The following is a 7469-nucleotide window of genomic DNA, read 5'->3' as shown; positions in this document are numbered from 1 at the left end:
TTTTGTAATCAATCTACCATAGCGCTCATAGCGCTTTATCCCAGATAAAGTAGAAAGAAGGCTTATTTCAGGAGGAAAATGGTTCGAAGGTAGAAGACCTGAGGTACAGAGATAAGTTCTATATTATTCTCCTCCTAATTATTTATTTCAAGCTCTTTTAATATACAAATTTTTAAAAAAGATCTTTTAGAATTGACTTTGTATTCCCTGGCCAAAAAGAAAGTACAGTAACAGCTAGCTTGGAAATTGTGGAATTAAAGAGAGTACTCATGCAGAGAGAACACATGTACCAGTTTACTTGATATTTTCTTTTTCAAGCTTTCCCCTCCAATGGGTTACTTAATATTGGCAGGACATCCTGCTAGTGCCTTCAAGAGGTATAAAGAAACTTAAGAAAGAGTCTATGTCCTTCAGTAGTATATAATCTACTTAAGTACACAATACATAAATAAATATACATTTAAGCAACCATAAAGGTTATATACTATAACACAAAAGTTACATATGACAATTCATTATTGATTTGCAAATCCATATTACAGATTATAATAAATACTCTGTGAATTTTAATAATGGAACCATTTTAAGAAAAAGTGGTTTGGGAAGATGTCAACAGTATTTGCAACAGGATTTTAAGAGTTGAGTAGACAGATTAGAAGTGTTGACGTCCTTCCAGGTGGAAGGATATAGCAGGAGGACAAAGTGTGGGGACAAATAAGTTTTAGAGCTTTGTTCAAGGGGTTCTGAGGAACTTTCTTGGCTACAATGGAGGTGCAAGAAATTAGGGGCCAGAATATGAATGACCTTCAATATTATCACATTAAATTAGGGTTTATCAGTCCATAATGCTTTCTACTCTCCCCTATTGTTCTTAGCTAGGTATTTAACTTTTTTTTTTTTTTCGCCAAGAGGGAAATAAAACCTTATTTGCTAGATTACCCAAAATACAGTTTCATATATTACCAAAGCAAGAATCAGCCCACCTTTCCCAGCTGAGAACACTTGCCATAGAATGCCTCTGCATGGAGGGGGACATAATACCAGCCAGGCCACAGGACCGCCAGGCTGTCAGAGACACCTGATCCAGCAATGGCACATGCCCTGCAACTCTCACGATTATCTCTGTGTGCTATGGTAACCAAAATAGGCAAATGAGTTACAAAACCATTTTTTTTCTGTACAACAAAATAAATATATACAATTCAAGATTCTTTTCTTTTCTAAACAGGTACAGATTGTGTGAGCTGCACATCAGTAGGAAAAATATTTCAGAACCTCAATGCACAATAAACAATTATGTTCAATGATCATGTTTCCGAAGTTCTAAAAGACCACGAAACCACAAAATACAGAGTTAGGAGGATGAAAAACAATTGATTGTGAATGAAATTTGAAGAAAAAAAGATCACCAATTCTTAAATTGATCCCAAACCTTGGAGGGATGTGAACCATTATAGAAACAGGTCTCTGCTTTGCTCCCAAAGTGTTATTCCATTTTAAGTATCTTGTATATCTCTATTTACTTCAGTAAACTTGAAAAAAAAGAAGTGATGAGGACTTGCTGATGTGCAGAGTCCTGAACGAGCAGCAGGCAGGAAAGCTTCCTGCTGTGGCGGGCATCAGTAGCTTTCCACACTGCACGACGAGCAGGCCCAGGCAAAGATGGCCAAGGAGATGCAGCACTGAGACGCAAGAAAAGGGAGTCCAAATCCCTTGAGTCCCTTTATCTCCATCCTGGTTTATAATGTCTAAATAAGAGGTGAAGGAAGAACGAAAATAAGCAGATCAACAGATGTTACTCCTACAACTCCAAAAATATCCTTCCTGGAGGGTTTGAAGATCACCAACAAGTTGATAATAACCTAAAGTATGAAGGTACCCAAGATGTGACAACATAAACTAAACTTTGTTCTCTTAGGCAGTTCATATAAAGAGGAGCAAACCGTGAAAAAGAACACCGCACTGTGACAGGGACAGCCTCACCAATGACCAGCCACGGTATTAGGACAGCTGTCATCTTTACCCTGGTGTTTGTGAAGGAAGCTAAATGTGTGTTTTCATGGAATGTCGAAGAGCCAAAACTGGCAGTCAAGAAATACATAGCAAACGTGGCAAAAAAGGAGATATTTGAAAATATCTGCATTTTTTTTCTGTGACCCATCTTTAGGTTCACTGTGACTTGCCAAGGCTGAGGGGTGGCCAACAAATGCAAATGCCATAGTTGATAAAGCTACATGGTCTTTGAATTGAAGGTAACATAGTTTTTGGCATACTCATGTCAGCATTTGTTGAGTTAGTACTTGTTGAATTTAGCTCTGGAACAATGCAGGGAACTTGCTATGTCTTGCAGATAATCACTATTAGAGGGGGAAAATAAAGCTTAAGGAAAATTGAGTAGTATAGCCAATATATCCTAAATTCTTCAAGAGACAGAAGGAGAATTATGCTAAAGGTAACTACTACCACCTGAAAGCAGCCATCCACGTACCAGACTGAAAATGTATCTTCCTTTCCCATTATAAACTTCATAGCAGAGTGTAGACCATTTTTTACTATGAAGAGGTAGCAGAACATTGCTCTAGTGTGCTGTAGAGAGGGGGGCTCCAACGATTACCAGCTTCCCTGTTGTGCCAAAGACTTGTTCTCCCAGCTTTCCATAAACCAGGCAGCCTATTTCCTTTGACCAGATCAATAGAAGGTTTATTGAATATGCAGACAGCAAAGTCACTGAAGTCACAAGTATCAGAAAAAAGATTCCAGTGTTTTCCAGAGCAAAGGCAAATCTAAAGCCCCACTGCCCAAAATGGTGTTGCTTAGGTTAAAAACAGATATGATTAAGGAGGTTGTGCCTGGAATATATTCATTGCGTTTCTTTTTTTTCCAAATGGTCATTTGTGAGAACTTCTGCTTCAAGATCAGAAATAAACTTGCTATTTGCTTGACCATTTTCTACTTCGGTACAATCATTGGAATTATTGCTAATGTCATCCTCGGCACAGTCATGTTTTGCAGTTCAGTTCATTTGAGTCCACTTTTGAAATGCATCATGTTGAGGAAGTATCTGTACTGAAAAAAATTGGTCCAAATTCTCCTCTTCCAAGTGTATTTACAAGTAGATAGAAGCAACAATATAAGTTTGATGCACCTTGGGAAATAAAGGATAAAGTGGCAAAAGAGATGCCCAGGTGTCCGTCCTTTGCTATTTAACATTCTTTTTGGTCACTTCCATCTGAATCTTCTTCCCAAGCAGAATCTTTGCCTTACAAGTTTTGGTGATGGGGGTAAAATCCAGCTTCCCACTACAGAACCTGAAAATGCCAAGTACCCATTTTCCAGCCTCCCTTGCAGCAAGGAAGCATGGCCCACTGGAAAACTACTGATCCATCTCTCTGGGTCAGTAGAAGTAAGGTTCCAGAAGCAGCAGTGGTGCTAGGGGCAGCATCCAGGGACCAGTGGTAACAGTGTGACAGGGAAAATTATGACACCATTGCTTGGCAACTTCATCAGCGGGCTCATCAGTTTGACAGCATGATTTTGGCTGGCTGCATATCCCTGAGCCAGTTTCTCTAGCCTATTGTAGATTTTGAGAGCTACCCAATATCGAATTTTATTATGCATAAAAACAGATGAAGAATAACTAAGATCATTTGGAAGAAGAATAAAATTCTGGGCAAATTTCTCATTCAATGATTAGTCCAGCCAGCATATGATAATCACCAAGATTACCATGAGAAGTTAGGGTGCTACTACCAAATTGGGGCAGAGGAGAGAAAGGGCGGAACCCTGGGGAGTCACTGGGGTATCTCTTTTTGCACCTATTCTACTGGTAACTGGAAATGGGCAACTGTAGGGATTATAGCCAGACAAAGACAAGACAATGAACCACCCCCCCACCCCCACCCCCCGCCCCACAGAGATGAAAATCCAGATCGCTCCACCAAGCCAGCAACCCAGACCAGCTGAAGCACTGACCCATGCTGGGGGACATCTAGACAGGCTGGCAAAGGAGGGAGATGCTGAATATCAACTACAGCCCTGGCCCTGCAGAGGGACTGTCGCTTGGATTACTAATTGCAATGCTCGTTCACCCTAACAGACTGGACTTGCACCTCTCCTTTTGAAGAGAGGAATTTCATTCTCATCACAAATCTGGGTATCATAAGAATGTGCGCGGCTCTGAGTTTAAGTACCACCCAAGGGCCACACAGCCTTTATTAGTGCTCCCCGCTCCACTTTCCTGCTACCACCTCAACTTTGGGCCATGCACACTCGCCTCACTTCCTAACCAAGGTAGTCTGAGCAATATGTAATACATTCATACAGTCAAAGAGCGGGTCAGTGCCACTGCCACTGCTTCCTACAGAACCAGAGTCCCCGTGCAGGATACCTGACAAAGAGACATTGTGTGATACATTCCGGTGAAGGCACAACCCACTAGCATTCCTTTGTGTCTGGTTAGGCTGTCAACCCACACCCTCTCCCCAGATGCAAAATGAGTCATGTGACTCAGTCTGGCCAATCAAATACCCCATCATCCTGGTCACAGTGATTGATTCAGGGCTAGACACATGACTTAAGCCAGGCCAACAAGCATCCTTATGGGGGCATTTTGGCTAACATTAGTACAGGAGCCCTTCTTTTGCCTTGAGGATCAATACCTGAAGAACATTACCCTGGAGTTGTCAGTAGCTGTCTCCTACCAGCAGGACTGGCTACATAAGAGTCGAGGCCCAGCACAAAAGCAAAATGCAGGACCTCTGTTCAAAAATGATTCTGAGCCTCAAGATGGCGACAGCAGTGTTAAACCAAGCACAGGGCCCTTTTAAGTGTGGGGTCCTTTGTGGATGCACAGGTCACATGACCATGAAACTAACCCTGTCTACCAGTTTGGACATTCTCTGCCAAAGAAGAGAATGAGGCCAGTGAACAAAGAGGGTCAGAGATAATGACTGGAGAGTCCCAAAAATACATCCAAGCCTGAATCTAAACATGGGTAAAGATTTCGTACTAATGTGAACCCAAAACTTTCCTTCATGCTTAATATAATCTGAATTGGGCTCTGTCACTTACAACCCAAAAAGTCCTGACTAACACATCCAAGTTAAAAATTTGGACCTTCAATAAAAATAGATATCCACTGATTGTTTAAGCACAGTGAAGTGAAACTTTTTAAAGGGAGTTTTAGCAAGATAAATTCTTACAGACAGGTTGGAAGAGTTAAAAGTCTCCTGAAAGGAAGTACAGCTGTCAGGGATTTCATAATTTAGATGAGAGTAGTTCCTGGGGTAAAAAAAAAAAAAAAAAAAAGAAAATTCCATTTCCTCACACCCCAGCTGATATTTAGTAAGTACATGCCAGTACAGCCTTCCTCGTTGTTCAATGCCAGCATCCATTCTGAAAAGTAGCATCCACCTCTTCTGATTGTTCAGTATCTGAATTATCACCTGTCCATACCTATGCTGCAGTTTTTTTTCAATTGGAGAAGGTGCAGGTTTACAGAACAATCATGCATGAAATACAGGATTCTTCTATACCACCCTATTATTAACACCTTGCCTTGGTGTGTTACACTTATAACAACTGATGAAAGTACATTTTTTACAACTGTACCCTTAACTATAGTCCATGTTTCAATGTAATATATATTTAATAAAATGTAATTGCTTAGAAATATTTTAGGATTCTGTTTTCTGTTTGTCTGTGATGCATGACCTCAATTTATTCCACCCTGGATAAGAAGACGCAGCAGAAATAAACTTGCCTGCAGCCTGGATGGATTTGCTCCCATGAGAGAGGCCGACCTTACTGACTCTCCTCTTCTGACCCAATCAAGATGAAATAATCAGAGCAGAGCCAGACAAAATGCAAATGGCAATAACATCTAGTCTATCCAAGACAATGACAGGAAACTGTCCTCTGACCACAAGATGCCAGAAGCAGACGGGCAGGGAGGAAGCCGAGCAGATACCACAAAGAAAATGGAGATATAATAAACTGTAGGAATTATGTTGGCAATGTGTGGTATATTTCCAAGTTAATCTGTATTACCAGCAAAAACCATGAAGCCACAACCAGCATGACACATAGGCCAAAAAGATGGCTGCTCCCCATTCCAAAAATCCTCTTCCACTCACTGGCTCCCATTCAAAATTCCATGACGCAAACTCTATTCTTTTGTTCCAAGGAAATAATCAAGCAAGTAGACAGTGACTGAAGCTTTATTTATATAGCAATAATTTGAAAACAACTTCCATGTCCATACTTAGCTAGCTTCCTCTGGCTGACTAAATCAACTATGATGTGTCCATACAATGGGATATTCTAACTAGATATAAAAAGATGATTAAGGACACGCAAAGGTGCATGCAATACATTGTTAAGTACGAAAAGAAATTTAAAATACAGTATGTTGAATATAATTCCATTTTTGTGGGAAAATATTTTTGCAGAGGAAAATATCTGCAAAGACTCAGGTGTTAGAAAAATTTGTGATTATTCATTCATTATGCATTTGTTTTAATTTTTCTCACTAATAAGTACTCTATTTATAGTAAAATAAGGAATTTAGATGTCATTTTTAATTAAATTATAGGCACACATCCTTTGGCTTAGGATTTTTAAGCTTCCTAAAAAGCAAATGTTCTTGTAAGGGTACAAATTTATGTTATTTTCTATCATTTATACTTTGGAACTGTCATCTTTCCTTAAAGAAGATTTGGATTGGGGGAAAAAGGGGAAAGTTTAAAGTGACAGGAATTACTATGTGCTACTGAGATAGGAGAAGATCCCAGAAAAGTCTGGCTAAAGCCAAAGAAGGGAGCAGATGTGGCTCGGGCCATTGGGCACTCCACTCTCATGTAGGAGGTCTTCGGTTCGGTTCCCTGTGCCTCCTGGAAAAGGTGAGCAAACAATAAGCAGACAGACAAGCGACCATCTGGGAGAGAGGAGCAGATAAATTAAAAAAAAAAAAAAGTTCTATTTAATGGCAAAGAAGACAAATAAGATGATGCTAAAATATTTTTACTTACTATAGAACCTAACTTTTGACTTTTGCTTGATATGAGAATATCTGCTTAACTAGATATTTGTTCAGATATTGCTGACATGTTTTCTTTTTACCCCTTGACATATTTGATGGCTTGAATAATGTGAAATTAAATATAAACTATTTGTATTTAATTCTCAAAGCCTGCATCACTCACAGAAGCACTGAAGGCTGAAACAAACTAAACTCACAAGGCAGCCAATGGTAGCCAATAGCATGCACAGGGCCCTCTCCCCACTTGACTTGAGATTGAGCAATTAATCAAGAGAAAGCTCTCCCATCACAATCTCCTGTTCACCACAAATTTGTAGCACTGATCTTGCATACATTTTGTGTATTTTCCATGAACTCAGTTTCATTGCTGCTCATGAGATACCCAAGAAAACCCAAGAGAAAACAAATACTAAAGAATAAGATTTTGCAA

The 7469-nt window shown here is 39.8% G+C and overlaps 1 pseudogene; it reads right to left on the bottom strand.

The window, feature by feature from the left end:
- Positions 1–1524: 1524 nt before the first annotated feature.
- On the bottom strand, positions 1525–3048 carry LOC101445252 (sodium-coupled neutral amino acid symporter 1 pseudogene; annotated as a pseudogene).
- Positions 3049–7469: the final 4421 nt, after the last annotated feature.

This window comes from Dasypus novemcinctus, chromosome 12 (genome assembly GCF_030445035.2).
Source record: "Dasypus novemcinctus isolate mDasNov1 chromosome 12, mDasNov1.1.hap2, whole genome shotgun sequence".
Lineage (NCBI taxonomy): Eukaryota > Metazoa > Chordata > Mammalia > Cingulata > Dasypodidae > Dasypus > Dasypus novemcinctus.
Note: the sequence above shows the minus strand (reverse complement) of the source record. Positions and strands in the feature narration are given on the sequence as shown.